Source organism: Silurus meridionalis, chromosome 4 (assembly GCF_014805685.1).
Source record: "Silurus meridionalis isolate SWU-2019-XX chromosome 4, ASM1480568v1, whole genome shotgun sequence".
Classification (NCBI taxonomy): Eukaryota; Metazoa; Chordata; class Actinopteri; order Siluriformes; family Siluridae; genus Silurus; species Silurus meridionalis.
In genome coordinates this window covers 6,007,922-6,025,963 of record NC_060887.1, presented here as the reverse complement: position 1 = coordinate 6,025,963, position 18,042 = coordinate 6,007,922, and the positions used below count along the sequence as shown (strand labels likewise).

Here is an 18,042-nt window from a genome sequence, read left to right as displayed (position 1 = left end):
TAAAAACAAACACCAACTTCCTTTCCAGCAAAAAATGTATATGTATAGTCTCAAATGTAACTGTAAATACATTAATAATTCTCTCAAAGAGATTCCTCCTTCCCGAAGCACAGGATTAACGAGCTCCGCTATGTACTGCCATACATAAGGAATGTCAATCGCCATATCATCTGCTATCTCGAGGGTTTCTGAGAACCTGTGTAAACAGGGATAGATAAGAAAATGGGGGGAAAAAAGAGCAAAAAAAAACACAGACAAAAGTCTTATTAAAGGATTCTGATTCTCTTATAAAATTCCCCAAAAAATGACCAAATGTAAAAGCAAGCGTATTCAAAATAATGCTACAATAACCCCATTGGGTGTAAATATGTCATCAAGCTGTGGACATCTCATGACGCAGACAGTAGTGTCTCTGGCACCAGTGGGAGACGGAGCTGTGTGGTGCAGGAATGTCACTCACCCTTTAAAAAACTGAGATGTGGAGAGGATCCCAGCCTGCAGCAGCTGATGGAACAGATGACCCACGTGGTCACGTGTGATCTGGTTTAGCTCCAGCGTGGCCTCCACCCCCCCTGAACAAAAACGTACAGCGTCCCGCCCTGGTCCAGTTCCTCCACGCAATGCAAGACCTCCTGCACACGAACCCACCACGATTATGTGACGCAGTAACAAGATAATAACCGATGTGTATTCAACTAAATGTGATCATAAGACACTGCATGAGATCATTACTTTGTAATCATTTATGTGTAGAAACTCCTCAATAATGGATTTAGAGCGTTTCTCCATTTCCTCCTCTGATAGCGCAGCTTGTTTGTAGTCGAGTCTGGCACTGCGTCGAGTTTTACTGATACACAAGAGACATGATGTGTCATGACTAAAAATGCTCATGCATTAAACTGAATTAAGTTTCAAGAACAACACCTACAATCACAACCTGCTTTGAATATTTTCACAACATGAACACAGGACAGAGCTGAAAAAGAACACAGACTACATTCACTACAGACTCACCTGATGCTCCGGATGTGGCTCTAGCGCTAGTTTCTCCATCGCAGCCGTTCTTCCAGTTCAGCCGTCGTCCCCCGAAATTCGGTCCCAAATAAATCTTATCATCTGCTGGTAACTACACACAAACACAATTCAGTTCAAATAAGAACGCTACTTATAAACCTGGTAGAAAAAGTGTACCGTAATTTCCGGACTATAAAGCGCACCCTTATATAAGCCTGAATTTTACAAATATTTTTATTTTGAACATAAATAAGCCGCACCTGTTTATAAGCTGCAGGTGTCTACACTAATGTACTTTACACAGGCTTTAACGAAAGACACGTTACACACAGTGTAACGGGTGAAATATGTTGCGCTTCTATTAGGAGCAGAGCGGTATTTTGGGAAAAGACCGGCACTGCATACTTCTGGTATTACTGCGTGTGTGGAGACCGAGGCTTTTTATTTTCTGATGCTCATTTTTAGGTTTCTTTGACTAACCCATAACGCTATTGCAAACAAAAATAAAAAAGCAGGAGTTTTGGAAATGTGTCTGTGCTTATATGATTTCTGTTGTAACTGGAGTTAGTGAGCTCTCCCTTCACCCAGACTCAACACACTACAACGGCGTGTATCTAAACAGTAGCCGACCAAGTAAGTCATTGTTCACTGTCTTCCTCCTTCCTTTCACAGCTACAGTGGTACTTTGACCTACGAGTGCATTAATGTACGAGTTTTCTGAGGTACGAGTGGTCACCCGGTCGATTTTTTTGCTTTGTTACGCGAGCAAAAAATTGAGGTACGAGCTCGAAACGCCGCTGCAAGATGGTGAAGTGAAGCCAGAAAGCGAAGATTGTGACGGAAATTAAGATAAACAAAGAAGAAAAAGTTTAAAATTTAAAGTTTGGGGATACGTAGTGTACAAGAGTGATAGTAAAAAACTAGTTTTTCCTCCACCTCTACTTATCACCTCTCCCCCCCTCCACACACACACACACACACACACACACACACACACACACACACACACACAAACACACCCCACCGGCATTTTCGTTAGCTCAAGTTGTTTTATCTCCAAGGAAAATACACTGAATAAAACCTTATTATATCTTTACATACTCTTTCTATTATGTTTTTATACAAGATTTGTTATTTATAAATGTATTTTCCAATTTAATAAAATGAAACATAAAAACGGGGGGTCATTTTGAGGGTTGGAACAGATTAATGCCATTTTAAGTATTTTCAATATGGAAAACTGATTTGATGTGCGAGGGAACTAAGATACGAGCTCGTCCACGGAACGAATTAAACTCGTAGGTCAAGGTACCACTGTATTTCTCTGGGAGTTTATCTTTGTCATCTTCGTGCGATGTTTTTCTCCTGATGCCGTGCAGCTCAGAACACAGGTGAGGTGCGTTTTTACATTTCCGTTCGGAAATTTCATTGGTCTAATGTTATAGGGTTCAGTTTTTTGGCTTGAAGTTTGTGGAACCAGGGAAAAACCCAGGCCGAGTAAAAAAAAAAGCCGAGTATTACATAAGCAGCAGCAAAAGCTTACTAAACCACACACACTTAAATATCACTACTGTGAAATCCTAGTGAATACGCTGCCAATGACACAGCACAACACTGCTCTATTCAATAAAAAACATCATAAAAAAATAAAAATGTTAATTAGAACAATCCCGAACAATGAAAATGCTCTACAATGGCGTCTTTGGTTGTTTACCTTGGCCTTCTTAAAGTCCATCTCTTAGCCGGCGGTGGTGAGGAGAATAGAGAGGCACTCGAGACTTTCCTCTTCATTTTGTTTCAGCAGTTTTACCACGCAGTTATGAATGATGGACTCGGTCAACATCCGCAACTTAAACAGCTCCCCGATGAACTTGACGTTACCCCTGTTTTTCTGTGAGCTTTGTTATTTGCCTCCTCCAGCACATCCTGAAGCCTCTCACAGTCAATCATCATAAAAACTAAAAATCTGTGCAATTAAAAAAATACAAATATTACACATGAAGATACCATAGAAATGTTACAGAAGGACGGGTTCAAGCCTGATAACAGATTATCCACTTGAAGCTTCATTTGCAAATTCAGTAGATTTTGATTTTATTCTGTGGGGAAAATGAAGAGAAAGCCCTCTTGAGAGAAACGATGCTTACTGAAACAGCTGCTTCCAGTTCCTGCTGGAATATTTGAGATATTTGAGTCTCTGGAGCTGAGACCCTGTGGGTCCGGTGGCAACTTATTTTGGTTACACTGTAAAAGCAGAAAGTGAAGCAATGATCTGTGAAACAATATTCCTTATTTGGTTTTAAAGTTAAAATAAAGTAAATATAAGGAGGAAGGCTGGTGAGCTATTAGCCAGAAGAATCTGATTCCTCTCTGAATGCGTGTGTGACTGTTACCTGCAGAGGCATAGGGACGGAAAAGACATTTCCCACTGGCAGAGTGGGCTTCCGACTCCTGACAGCTTCTGATATGATCTCCTCCGTGATGTCCTTGTTGTCCTGGTTAGGATCTCAGACAACGATCTTAATGGTAAATAAACAGCACATGATCAGAGATAAATAGGTTCATTACTCAGTAAATAAACCAGTACTGAAACAAAGAGTAAGCACACGCACCGTTTTCCTCTTCCTCTTGGTAGATGGATGTTGCTGCAGTGGAGGGACATTTTTACAATCTGATTTTAGTAGTCAGTTATGTTTTATAGATCGTTCTGAACCATAATCAGGTCCCCAATAATATCACAGATTGGATACCACTTTTCATTCATTCCTCTTCGTTTAGTTCCCTTAAAGACAGAGTAAGTGATCAAGGGGTTTACAAAATGAGCCGTTTGGCTGCCGTAAGTAAAATCTAAATGAATACTGTGTGAAAAAACAGTGTGTGTTTGAACTGTACATTACCAGCATTTGTTCTTCTGGAGAACTCGCAGTCATGTTCACCACCACAGGAACGTAGGTCACCCAATACTGTTGATTAGAACAACATGAAAATGTCTGTCACTTCATTTGACATCATATTTAATGTTCTCTCTGATACTTGCTTAATACAGATCTAGAACATATACAGAATATATATTTGTCAATATTTAGTGTAATTGAAGAAATGAGGATGGATATTTCTGTATGTTGTTGCAGTTTTAAAGTGAACATTCCTACTGCAGTAAACAAAAGAGTTAATGATCCACTTCTTTCTCTTCTTTTCTCACTCCATTTGAAGTGAGAAAGCTCAGGAGAAATGTAAAGGAACAATGAAGCAGGAAAAAAAAAAAAAGGTTTGGAAAAGCCAAAGCTTCACATCTACAGTATGTAGAGAGACGATGAGACACAAGCTGATGCTGTAGATTTATTTATTTTAGAATTAAGATTATTCTAATGCACTTGTTTTCACGTCTGGTCTCAACAACGGCCTTCAATTTAATAGTAGACTTACAAATGTTTGCATGTTACTGACATTTGACTATGACGTTTCATTGGTGAATTAAAAACACTGTTGCACCAATCAGGGATGCTACGTCACAGAGATGGTGACGCGCGACTCTACATGAGCTCCTGTAGTGTTTCTCTGTAGAAACACAAACCCGGGACAGAGGCGAGCGGCCCCTGCTGGACTTTTGTTCGGTAAGCTTTCCAGTCTATTGATGCTGCTTGTTTCTTGTCTTTTTTCTATCTTATTGTGTACATACACAAACTCTGACATTAGTTCCAATAATGAAAATATGACCAGGCAGCTAAAGGACAAATGATGATAAACAGAATGAGTAGCTCACCCTCATCTTTTCTGGTCCGTATCGTTCATTCCTTAATCACGTGACTCCCATAATTATTGTTACAATAACATCAAGATTCGGACTAAAAAACTTATCTATTAGTCACATGAAAAAAAAAAAAAAGAAACGAACTACTCGCACCAGAGGATTCATGACATGAACCTTTTCATAAACCGAACAAAATAAAAACTCTGCCATGCAAATGCGTTAACACGATTAATGCTGCTGATAAGACCCAATACTTGAGGGACAAAATGTGCTTCCTCAAATCTCCACCTCCTCTTCACCTGGCATCCGTATCAGATCTCGAATCGGCCCATTTATCATTCCTTTCAGAAAATATACACAAAGTGCACGTCACAAAGTCATTCCGATTGTGAACATCACATCAGCTTAGATAACGTCTCATGTTAAAAGTCCACCGCCAAATCTTTCAATCGGACTGATTTGATTTGGAATGACAGGATCGCGGGTACCTGCACAGCGACATCGAGAACACGAGCACCAGGAAAACAGCGAGTGTGCACCTTACCTTTGTCTCCGGTAGCGCGGACATGCCGGATGATGGAATCTCCAAGAATCACAGTATGACGTTTCGGCTCGCGGAGAGGGGCGAAGCGGTTCTCGGTCGAGATCTCGAAGGCCGGTGGTGATGGCGGGGGAGACGTCCTCGACCGGGGCTTGGCTCGTGTCTTCCGCTGCTGCAGCATCCAGGGTCCGTGGTGCACCGGTGCCGGAGTGAACGATACCTGGCGGGCCGCGTTGTAGGTGCGCTGGGCCTGTGCAGAGAAACACTCGGAGTTGAGGTGCTGGGAGCGTTAGGTTCAACCCGGGAATTTACCTGGGACGAGTGAGCGTCCGCCCGGGATGTTTCCAGCGCCGCTTTCCGCTCTCACAGCTAGACATCAAACGAGTTCTTACCTGTGCTCAAAGGCAGACACACAGCCGGCATAGTGCTTATAATAGCAGATAGAGTTAAGATACAGAGATGTGATAGAGTGAGAGGGAATGAATATAGTCAACACTAGTGATAGTCGAGTTAACTAACTACAGGCACAAGACAGGAAGACAAAAACAATTTAGGATTATTAAAAGAGGAAAAAAGGAGAGATAAATAGTAAAGTTTGTTTAAAAACACAGTCAAACACAGGAAGCTACGTCACAGGAAGCCTGCAAGCAGAGTCTCCTTTCCACGTCATGACCTGCCCCCATCCTGCTGCCACCTAAAAAGATAAATAACTAACAACAATCTGCACTTACTTTATCTTTAATAAGAGTTTACAGTAAATACATTTACAAATAAATACATAAATACAATATGAAAATAAATAATAATAAATTGGCAATTCACACAACAAACAAATTAAATACATTTTTCACTACAAAGTCATTTCCCTAAAAACAGATCTTTCTTGCTTTGTTTGGGGCAAAGTCATCAATTACATCATCGTTGCAAATCTGACCAGCACTTGTATGGTTGATGTTTATGACAGCGAGGCTGCTGAGGTGCTCTTGTGACATGGTGGATCTCAGGTATGATTTGATTAGTTTCAGTTTTAAAAAGCTTCTTTCTGCTTCAGCTACAGTCACTGGAAGTGTAAGACAAAGTCTTGTGAAAAAAAATACTTATAATTCTTATTATTATCATCATAACTGCAGTAACACACACACACACACACACACACACACACACACACACACACACAGCTGCATTAACACATTTAAATCACTATCTCTCTAATCACACTTAATTCCTCCAGGATTAATTACAGGTTAGGTGACCTCTAACCTCTCGTGTGGTGCTGATGTTCCTCCTCAGAAGTCCGTCTGCTGTCTGAAGTCTCAGCTCCACCCATTTCAGGTCATCAGACTTCATCAGGGCTGTCAATTAAACACAACCTATGTTTATCTACACTTATGATACCAGGACGAGAAAAACCCCCTCTGAAGATGTTCTTCTTAAAGACTGAAATCCGTATCAGAGCTCTTTTATAGAAATATATATATGACTGTATAATGCTGCTGCCATTAGGACATTATTTCACATCACATGAATCTGCTGCACTTGTGAGTGGATTTGATTCGGACTTTTCTGATAAGCGTCTCTAATAGATCAGTGTAATTATTATAATATTAACGCTTAGTGGCGTCTCACCGTCCAGACAGTCTCTGTCTCTCTGAGAGACGCAGAGAGACTACAATTATCTCATACATACAACTGAGCATATCATTTAAACTCACACCTAGAGGTCGACTGATACACGATGACCAATATATGTTGCTGATTTCTTTTGTCTGATATGTTTGTCCAAATAAAATCTCTACAAATTTAAACCTTTTTTGTAATGACACTGAATTGAAATGAAAAAATAAATAAAAAATCTGTGTGACATGAACTGACTCATATTTCTTTTCCACTTATTACACTATTTATAACTTTTAGAATAAACTTTAAAAACTGGACCAATATAAAGTTTATTCACAAACTTTTACTAAACTGAGTTTATTTATATGATCATCACCATTCATTACATCACATTACCTCTGTCTTTGTCCCGCTTTTCTTCTTCTACACTTTTTCTTTTTTATTTAATTTGTATTGTTTTTCAGCACAGTAATGTGATGAATGTAAATACTGTTGTTTGCATCATTATGCTATAAAACACATATTATCCCATTAAGTTCGGAGCATGCGCAGAAAGAACCGGAGACATGACTGCACAGCGTTTTTTACTCGTTTACTCTGCACACTGCAAACACACCCACATGCAGCACGAGAGTGCCCTCTAATGGCTATCAGATATTATTACATTAATGCAATGTTACCAATGTCACTATGACCATTATTAATTTAGGGGCTTCAGGAAAGTCTGCAAAGGAAACAAAACTATACCTAACTTTTCCGGTTTGTCTAAATCGTTGCACGAAACACATTAACAAATCCGAAAACACAGCGACAAGTCAGACAACCCGGAAAAGGTAGGTATAGTTTGTGAATGGAAACAATGTCTTGTCCAATGATCGGTAAGTTTACATTCACAAACTATACCTACATTTTCCGATTTGTCTGACTTGTGTTTTTGGATTTGTTAATTTGTTTTCGGATTTGTTAATCTGTTTTGCACTTCTCGGCCACCGTAGTTGACCCCTGTTCAACAGCTTACCAGTGAGTGTGCCACTACTGCCACCTAGCAGATAATTTACAAATACACTCTCCAATACACTCCTCATGACAGGTAGATTCACACCTGTATTGTATTGTATTGTATTGTATTGTATTGTATTTTGTATTGTATTGTATTGTATTGTATTGTATTGTATGCTTAAATAAAAATTGAAACAAATAGAAGAGGGGGAAAAAGAAAAACATGCATGAGGTTGTTCACCATTCATGGTGAGATGTTCAGCTCTGCATAGATCACTTTCTAAATGTGTGAGAGATCAGTGGAAAGATTTTGGGCCCTGGATAAAAAAATGTAAGGAAACAACACGCTGGGAACCGAACCTCAGACCCCACTGTAATGTAGAACACAGACACACTGTATGACATTAAATCAGTTCACATTTATTAACAACATCCCGGCTTCCCAAGCCATGGCATAATGACACCAGACTCTTTCTCCAAATAATTATAGAGGATCCTCACATACACAAAGCTTCTGTGTCTAAACTGCAATTTCCCCTACATGCACTGTGTTTTCTTCATGTAAACAATGAGTCACACCTCAAAAAAGGTTAAAAACCACTGCCTTATGGGTAATAAAAGACCAATAATCAGAATCTCAGGTCTACATTCCTTACTATTGAAGTAAACAGGACCAATACAGAACAGTTCATCAGACAGGAAGTCACTTATAGTTACTCAAGTACAGTAACAAAGTACATTTACTCAAACACTTTACATCACACACACACACACACACACACACACACACACACACACACACACACACACACACACACACGTGCTCAGCTCTGCTCGTGTCTTTCTCCTTTTTCTCCTCGTCACTAGTCACTAAAACAGAGCACACTGATTAGTCCCATCAGCCACAGATCTGCTTCTCACCGCTGCTTCCGGCTCCACCCTCCATTCACCAACCGCCGCACGCACCCGCTGCTCCATCCAGCAGTAGTGTTCAGGTGTTGTGAGGTGAATCCAGTGTTAACCCTGTCAGAATAACTGCTGAAAGATCATCCACTTTCTTGTGCCAATCCATGTGATTAATTATAAAGTACAGATGTTTAAGTGAATCAGGTTCTGCCCCACATTAACTGTCAGCTATATTGCTTTCAGAGCTCAAAATGAACAAAGCACTAAAGCTGCAAGAAAATACCTCAACTTCAGTTTCTGTCAAATTCCTTTTCTTTAAGGACATCAAACATCACTGACTTTACTAAAGTGAATTTCAAGAAAAAAAATGCCATCATTGAATTCTCTCTGTGATGAAGAGACATTAGACATGATTAAAATTCAAAATCTTTATTTATTTAATAGTGTTTATTGTGTCTCGCTGTAGTAAAAGTGTTCAGACTCTCTGTTTCTCTTGTCTTCTTCTTTTTCTATTTCTCCTTTTCTTTTGAATGTTTTCTTGTCTCAGCTGAGCAACAATTTCCTCCCATCGCTCTCGGACTCTCATATAATGATCTGTTTTATTCTCTGAAGTCTTCTTTTCTTCCTCACAGAGATTCTGGGTATCCTGGAGCCCCCTGTTGGTCTGAAGCTGTAAGTTGTTCCTCTCCTCTATGTCAAGTTTAGTTTTCTCTCTTTCGTCCTCTTGTTTTTCCTCAAAATCCAACGTGGGCTCAAACTGAGCAACACGTTCCTCCAGTCGCTCTTTCTCTCTGATCAAATGATCTCTCTCCTGCTCTGCACTATTTTTTACTTTCTCACAGTGATTCTGAGTATCCTGGAGCTCCATGGTGGTCTGTTCCAAAATGACCTCAAGCTGAACAACATGTTCCTCCACTTTCTTTTGTTCTTTTGTCCAGCTCTCTCTCTCACATTCTACAGTTTTCTCCAGTTCCTCATGGATTTCCAGGGAAGACTGGAGCTCCATGGTGGTCTGATCCAAAGTGAGCTTAAGCTGAGCAACATGTTCCTCCACTTTCTTTTGTTCTTTTGTCCAGCTCTCTCTTTCACATTCTACAGTTTTCTCCAGTTCCTCATGGATTTCCAGGGAAGACTGGAGCTCCATGGTGGTCTGATCCAAAGTGAGCTCAAGCTGAGCAACACGTTCCTCCAGTTGTTTTTGTTCTCTCGTCCAGCTCTGGCTTCTCTCAGTTATATCCTGTTCCTGCTGCTTTCGCTCAGAAGCCAAAGTAGCCTCCAGCTTTTGCACCGTCTGTAGCAGAATGGCTTTCTCTTCTTTCTCTTCTGTTATCTTCTCTATCATTAGAGAAGAAAATGCATCCAAGTCTTTCACTACTTTCTCCATGTGTTCCAGCTTCTCCTTCATTTCAGCAATCTGCTTAGTTTTCTTCGTTCTTCTGGTTTGAAAAATCTCTCTTAACCTTCTGAAGAGCTCCATGTTTATGCCTCTTTACTCACAAGCAAAAACCTTGGAAATGAGAGAAACGGAGACGCGGTCCCAATTATAGACGTTGCCTTACTGTGACGTCACAGGAGGATGCCCCGCCCTCCGTCTGTGACGTAACCCGGTCTCTTTTAACCTGACACTATGCGCATGCGCACATTACAGAGGTAAAGAGCGGATAAAATATCATGTCTTCACAGCTTTTCTGTTGTTCCTGAGAGAAGAGCGATATTACAGTCATAAATAAGATAAAAACGGCTGTAAACTGTGTATAAAGCGAGTGAATCCGAGTTGAGAACCGGAAGTTGACCGGAGTGACTCTATGAATGTTGCAGAATCATAAATGACCAGTAGGTGGCAGTGTGATGTGTATTAGAGCTCACTGTCACAGCAGGGTTTTTAAAAATTTTTTTATTTTTTTTTTTATTATTAATGCCAAAAGAACAAGAGGTATTACATATTCATGTTAAATTAACACTTAAATACAGAGAGAAAATAAATAAATAAAAATAATAATAATAATAAAATAAATAAATAAACAAAACACTGTATATAAAAAAGAAAATTACATAAATTTCAAAGTTTTTAAAGCAGTACATGTTTTCAGTGCTTTTTGTTTGTGCATGATAATATAAAGATTTGTTTTTAAATAATATATCTTTGTTATTCCATATGAAACAGTTGTGGGGTGAAAAATTGTGCTTATACACCAATTTCCATGCTAGCAGGGCTTGTCTGTGAAAACCGGCCAATTTAACAGGAATTTTATCAACAGAAAAATTACATTTCAACAAAAAATCAATGCCTCCCAGACTCTTAAACATATAATTAGGAAATACATTCCAAGGACCATCTCTATTCTTCATAAACTCTATTAACCATTTAATTTTAAAGGTGTCATTAAGAGTATTATAATCTAAGACCTCTAATCCCCCTGCTCTTTAGGATTACAAATGATCTCTTTTTTTAAATAATGTGGTTTGTTCCTCCAAATAAAGTTATAAAGAATTCGATCTAGATCCTTAATAATCATGGAAGGAACTTCTAACGATAATGATGTATACACAGATCTAGATATACCTTCTGCCTTTGATAATAAAACCCTCCCAAAAATTGAGAGGTCCCGCATTAACCACAAATTAAATCTCTTCTTAGTTTTCTCAATAATTGGCTCAAAATTTAACTGACTCCTTTGCTTTTCATTTTTACAAATTATTACACCCAAATACGTTAGCTGATGTTTAACTGGAATATTGCCTATTTCTGTAAAGAAGCAATCTTTAAGGGGAAATAATACAGATTTATCTAAATTCATTTTAAGGCCTGAAACAGCAGTGAATTCCTCCATATATTTAATTATTTTCGGTACTTCAAAATTGTCCTTCAAAAAAACTGCAGTGTCATCAGCAAATTGACTAAGTTTAAATTGTACACCTGAAGCTGTGATACCATCGAATTGATTTCTCTTAATATGTGATGCTAAAACTTGAGTGACTAACAAAAATAAAAAAGGAGAGAGGGGGCATCCCTGCCTAATGCCACGATCAATATTAAATCTTTGTGAGGTACCATGAGCAAGTCTGTCACAGCAGGTCATTAGAAGTAGTGGAGCTCTAATGACGTCATTAATAGCGAGGACAAGACACACAGCAGTTTGGGATTCTTTTATTGACTTTATTGATTAATTGATTTGGAGTATGATTGTGTTTCTGATCAAAGTAAGTTCATGTGTATGGAGTAAAAACAACCTGTACATTTCTCACTTCCAGACAGTATTATGAGATGTTCATCTGCTGGAAGTTCATGTTTAATGCTGCATGTTTTATAGGATTTATGAGCTGGAATAAATGTTTTACTTTTAAATGTTTTCTTTTAACCAACTGGTGCATTTTATCTTTATGCTTCAGATGAGTTTAATAAAAACACATTTTACTACTTATTAAAAATAAAACGTCATTCTGAGTGAAACCAATTGTTTATTAAATGCATTATTCACTAAATAAACATCAATGAAAACTGGATGAATTGTTTTTATTGAATGTAAAAATATTAATTTGAGGATAATTGAACTTAATGAATGGAATAGTTTTGGATTAAATGAAGACTTTACTGAACTAAACAGCACTGAATTCTCCTTTAAATGAACTTAAGTTTACTGAACTAAATACTGTTACTTATATGAAAATAAACCCGGTTTCTTGAACCCTGTTCGGTTTCAGCCCCACTTTTGGGCCTCACAGCTGAAAATGACCTTCCTGACTTTCAATGGTAAAAGTTCCTGACAACAGTGTGCTACATACACAAATTACATCTCTTTTAAAAGAACACACTTTGGGCTTTACATCATCCAAAGATGCTAAAGTTCCTTAGAAAAAAATGTGTACGTCATAAAACATTTTTTATTAATAATTATAAATACATGAATTCGGTCCTGAAACAATCCAGAATAGTGACGGGTTAAAAGTCGGTGTGATTTTAAGCAGCCATTTGTGGAGAAGGACATGTTTATTCATTTAAAGGGGGCATTTAAGGAGGAAAGAAACAGTTCCATGTCCATTCAGTGGCTGCAAATTTCAAACCAATGTGTATTCCACATATAATGCACACAAATGCAGAGAACACCAAAAAGACTCAGATTTTGATCCATCAGATGTGGTGCAGAATGTCTCAAATACAATCCAGTATAGTGACATTAAACATCATGCAGTGCAACGTTCAGGTGAAAATGAAACTGCCCCAGCAGCAGATAGTAGCAGTAAGGGATTAGGAGAGCAGAACAATTCGGCTGCATTCATCTTGAAAATGCAAACTATTCTCCATGTGTCACAGAGGCAACACAGAAAATCATCCAGCATATTGTTTTCACTGTCAGAACCTTTTGTGAGAGAATCTGTATTCAATACACTGGAGAAAAAAAATAAAAAATCTCCACATACTGATCAACTTGTAAGTGAAATTGTACAGCCAGTGTCAGATAGTCCATGACATCTAAAGGGGCAACAGCTAAATGGAGAAAATCCTATTATGAGGAAAAATTTCCATTAGTTAAAGCTGTAGAGAACATTAATGAGTCATCACTGTCTACCTTTATGTATGTGCCAATTATCTCATCTTTGCAGTTGTTGCTTAAAAAACAAGATGTACTTGAGAAAGTTCAAGCAACCACTTCACAGTCACCTGGACAGTATTCATCATACAGTGATGCCTCATACCACCACAAACATTTGCTATTATCAGTTGAGGGTCAGAAATGAGCAATATTTCCATATAATAATATGTTGATGATTTTGAAATTGCAAATCATCTGGGGACATACAAAACAATACACACAGTCTGTGCGGTTTATTAGATATTAGCTAACCTGCTAGTAAAATATCATTCTGTCCTCCACTCTAATCAGTGTGACAGTTTGGATATGAAAAGGTAAATCTTAAAAACTCTAAAAGCAGTGGGTGTTTACATTGAAACATCTGGTGACTGTCTAAAAGGCACAGTTTATTCTGTTGTAGCTGATAACCCTGCTGCTCATGGGCTAGCTGGTTTCAGTGAGAGTTTCTCCAGATTTTGTCTCGCCATTCAAACAGAAATGCAAAACTCATATGCAGTTGCTGGTAGTTTTGAAACGTGAACAAAAGATCAGCATGATCAACTTGTTGAAAAATACAAAACAATGAGAGTGATTGTAATTATGGTGTAAAACACAGTTGTGTTCTGACTGAACATCTATCCTATTAGCACCCTGTCACAGGATTTCCACCCGATATCTTACATGACCTGCTGGAAGACATTGTTCCTGTGGAGTTGGCACATTGTTTAAAATGTTTGATTAGGGTTTAATTCCCTTCCAGCACTCAGATAAGGTTGACCGTTCTCACCCAATTCCACAAAGTTTTGACCATGGTGGAACAATTGGAGGGAATGGTGCTGAGAACCACACTCTTCTTAGACTGTTGCCTGTTCTTATTGGGTTCAAAATCCCATAAGGTGATACATTTTGGGAAGTACTAATGGATTTGGAAGATAGTAGAACTTGCTGTGTCTCATACTTTCACATATGAAACTATTCAGTACATGGCTTGTAACATTTCAGATCAAAGGCAGCTACTTCAAGTAGTCTTGCCCAGCTTACGATTACGACCAAAGCATCATTATATTGAGCATTATCCCATCTCATAAAGTGCTTTGGTCCTTTGGTGCATCTCTGGACAATGTGATTTGAGGGGAAGCATAACATGTTCAAAAAATTGTTCATAATACTCATAACTACAAAAATGTAGTGATAAGAAACTGGTGTTCGTGGTGCCTTCCCTGAGTTTAAAGAGATCAAAAACACATTACTCAATAAAGACATTATCTACTTTTTACTCAAAGTCTATGAAACATTGTATGTTGAGCATTTAAGATCATATGAGCTCATAGAAAATACAAACAAAGGTCATACAGTGAAATTTGTGTTTCAGCTAATAGACCAAATGCCATTATTCACCTATAAAATATCAGCATTTTATTCCAGTGTCTGAATGAAAAAGCAGAACCATAACAAACTCTGTCCTCTACCTTTTTTCACAGTCAACTGATAAACAATAAGCATCTTTTTGGACCATTTGTAAACTCTAGTAATCACCTTCCTGGACACAAAGGTCAACATAGTGATAGGTAATGTGTATTTCACATTGATTTATACACATTGGTGTGTGTTGTGAGGATTATTTGGTTTGTATATATTATTTCAATGTAAAAGTACATTCTTACATAAAAGTTGACATTAAGTTGACCTTAAAGGAATATTGTGATATGTTTAAGTTCTTTCCTGATCGAAGCTGACCGATTGCTGCTGTTTATATTTAAATTCCCCAGAATGCCAAACATTTTTCTAAATGCTGTGGCTTATTTATCAGCTTTGTGCAATACTTTAACATGAAAACTGGGTATGCATTAATGAAAATGATGAGTTATTAAGAACCTGCGTTCTAACAATAAGGGCAACATACATATATTGATATTTGAGGGTCATGTTACAGTTCTCCTCAATACAGTACAATTAAAGTGGCTGATGTACTGAAACTGAGGGTCATTCTAGATGATGGCAACGCTGAGAGGCTGATTTTGCCCTCTCGTCCTGAGAATGTACATGGCCTCATTGTTGAAGTTAAAGAACTTGAATTTTTACTTTCAGCTTCAGTTTGAAGAAACAGAGTTTGACAATGAACTACGCAATCTAGTTAATATCGAGGACCTAGCCTCCCGAGCGACTTTTAGACTAGTTAAACTGGTTCTTCCAGTTTAGACGACACAATGCTACTGTCTGATAGATTAGTAGATTCACCAGAGCACCTTAGCCTTTGGCCAGAGGTCTTTGTTGTTTCCCCATTCTCATATGAGTTCGAGTACACTCTAAGAGAAGGCAACGCTGCATTTTTGACAGAGGGAAAACTTTAAAGCTGACAAGGGATCAAAAACACAACATACTTGATGTGATGGCTGTTGAAATGTATAAGCATAAAGCCTATCCTAGTTCCAAACAGATTGGCAAGGCTGCAGAAACTCTACTACTCAAGCACCCCTGTCTAAAAGAAAAGGTTCCACAACAGGTTATGAGGGTTGGAAGAACAGCCTATGCTTCAAAATGGGCAACTACAGGACCAAATTGACCAGGGCTGACATAAAGGGTGTGGGTGTGAATGAAGGAAAGTGAAGCAGGACAAATCCAGAAGGTTTAGCATCCAGAGCCAACATCAAATGACCCAGAAGAGGGGAAATTAATTTCCTTCCCAATCATCCCTGTGGACAGACTAAGGGCATTCTGGAAACCAAGAGGCTTGAGATGGTGGACCAGTTCAAGAAAGCTGTAGAAGGAAAATACATGACTTTCATCCATCAGCATATGCAACACACCTTTCTCTCAGGCATGAAGAAATTTTGAATTCAGCTCCTTCAATTGCTGAACTAAAAGATAGATGTCCTGCACACTTTTGTGAAGTTTGAGTAAGTAAAAAAACTGTTACTAGGACCACATAGTGTCACTCGTCTTTGCAGCACTGCTTGAGCTGGAAAAAGTCTTAGTTTAATATGGATTGTTGATTTGTTTGTTCTTTTGTTCCCAATGCAGCTTTACAGCTAATTTCACAGGATAACAAATCAAAATCTGCCATTTTCTTTCTATGCTGCTCTTGACGAATATACACCTCAGTTTCTGAAACTGTATAAAAAGAGGAAAATAGGATATTTTGGTGAGAAGATGGAAGACGTTTTGATGGCATATGAAGAACATGTAAATATATTTTAAGTGCATTGCATTACATTTAAGTAAATGTGAACACTCAACCCTGAGATCTTTGTGCAATGTATTTGTTTCTGCAAAAGGACAAAAAGGACATCAATGTATCCAGAACAGCAGCCCTGGCAGGCCTGTTCACTTTACCTAAAGGAGGACTCCTCACAGAACTTTAACATTTGCAAGGTATTGTTATTTTCTTTTTACATATCTGCAAGAACAATTACCTTATTAAATATTCTGAGGTAAACATTGCTATAAACAGTGGTAAAAACATTCAGACTACAATTGCACCCCATTATACAGAAAAACAAAGAGCAATAATACATCCCATAAATCTCTTATATTTATTTAAAATGTTAAAAATACTAAATTGCAAAATGCCAGTAATGACAATATGATTATAATAATACAATAATGATTCAGAAATGTATATCTAAAAATGATCTTTCTGATATTATTCTATTTAAAACCATGGATAGTATAATATAAAAAAATGTTTTACATACAGTAGAACCTCGGGTCACGAGAAACTTTGAATACAAGCAAATTGGAATACGAGAAAATATTTGTAATAAATTTTGTACTGGGTTACGAGTGTTGCATCGGCCTGCGAGCAAAGATTTTGAGCAAAATATTTTTCATTTCCGATGTAAGGGGTTTAAATTTGTACAACAATTACCATTACAAAACCTTTAAAATCGTGTGTATATGTGTATTTATGGACTTGTGGAACGCATCAAGTAAATTTCCTTTATTTCTTTTGGGAAATTTGTTTTAGAATACCAGCGTTTTAGGTTGCGAGCTCGCTCCCAGAACGAATTAAACTTGTAAACTGAGCTACTACTGTAATTTGTTTTTCTAAGTGGCAGATGTACATTTGCACACACACTCACTGAGCATGTATTCTTATTTCAGGATGAGTTGGAAGCCCAGGAGGGAGCAGTGGCTCTGGTGTCAGTGGTGAATAAAGACGTGGTGTTTTCTTTAACACTCGCCATGTGTCAATCATCTTTGAGGATTAGGTTGTAATGCCCCAAAGATTTTGGACTGATTCACTTGTAATTTAGGGTAACTTTGGGCTTATGAATGCTCTACATTTGAGCTACCCTGAGAAGTTAAGTGTTTTTTGTGTTCATCCAGGTTTTCTTCTTAAATCTTGATGGTGAAAGGAAGCCGCTCAAACCGAAGTTACAGGCTCTGAGAAATAAGCCTGGAGCAAACTATTTAGAGGTGGTAGTTTATTTGGTTCAACGTTGTTCACTAACTAATGTTAGACTACCGTATTTTCCGGAATATAAGCCGCTACTTTTTTTTTTACTTCGCTTTGAACCTCGCGGCTTAAACAATGAAGTGGCTAATATATACATTTTTCCTGGGTTTCTCCCAGTTTCACAAGCTTCAAGCCAAACTGAGCCCCATAACATTAGACCAATGAAATTGCCGAACGGGTTCAG

The 18,042-nt window shown here is 38.2% G+C and overlaps 1 protein-coding gene across 1 annotated transcript in view; it reads left to right on the top strand.

Moving 5' to 3' along the window:
* Positions 1–18,042, top strand: part of LOC124384871 — a 169,343-nt gene that overhangs the window by 24,038 nt on the left and 127,263 nt on the right. The window lies entirely within an intron of this gene.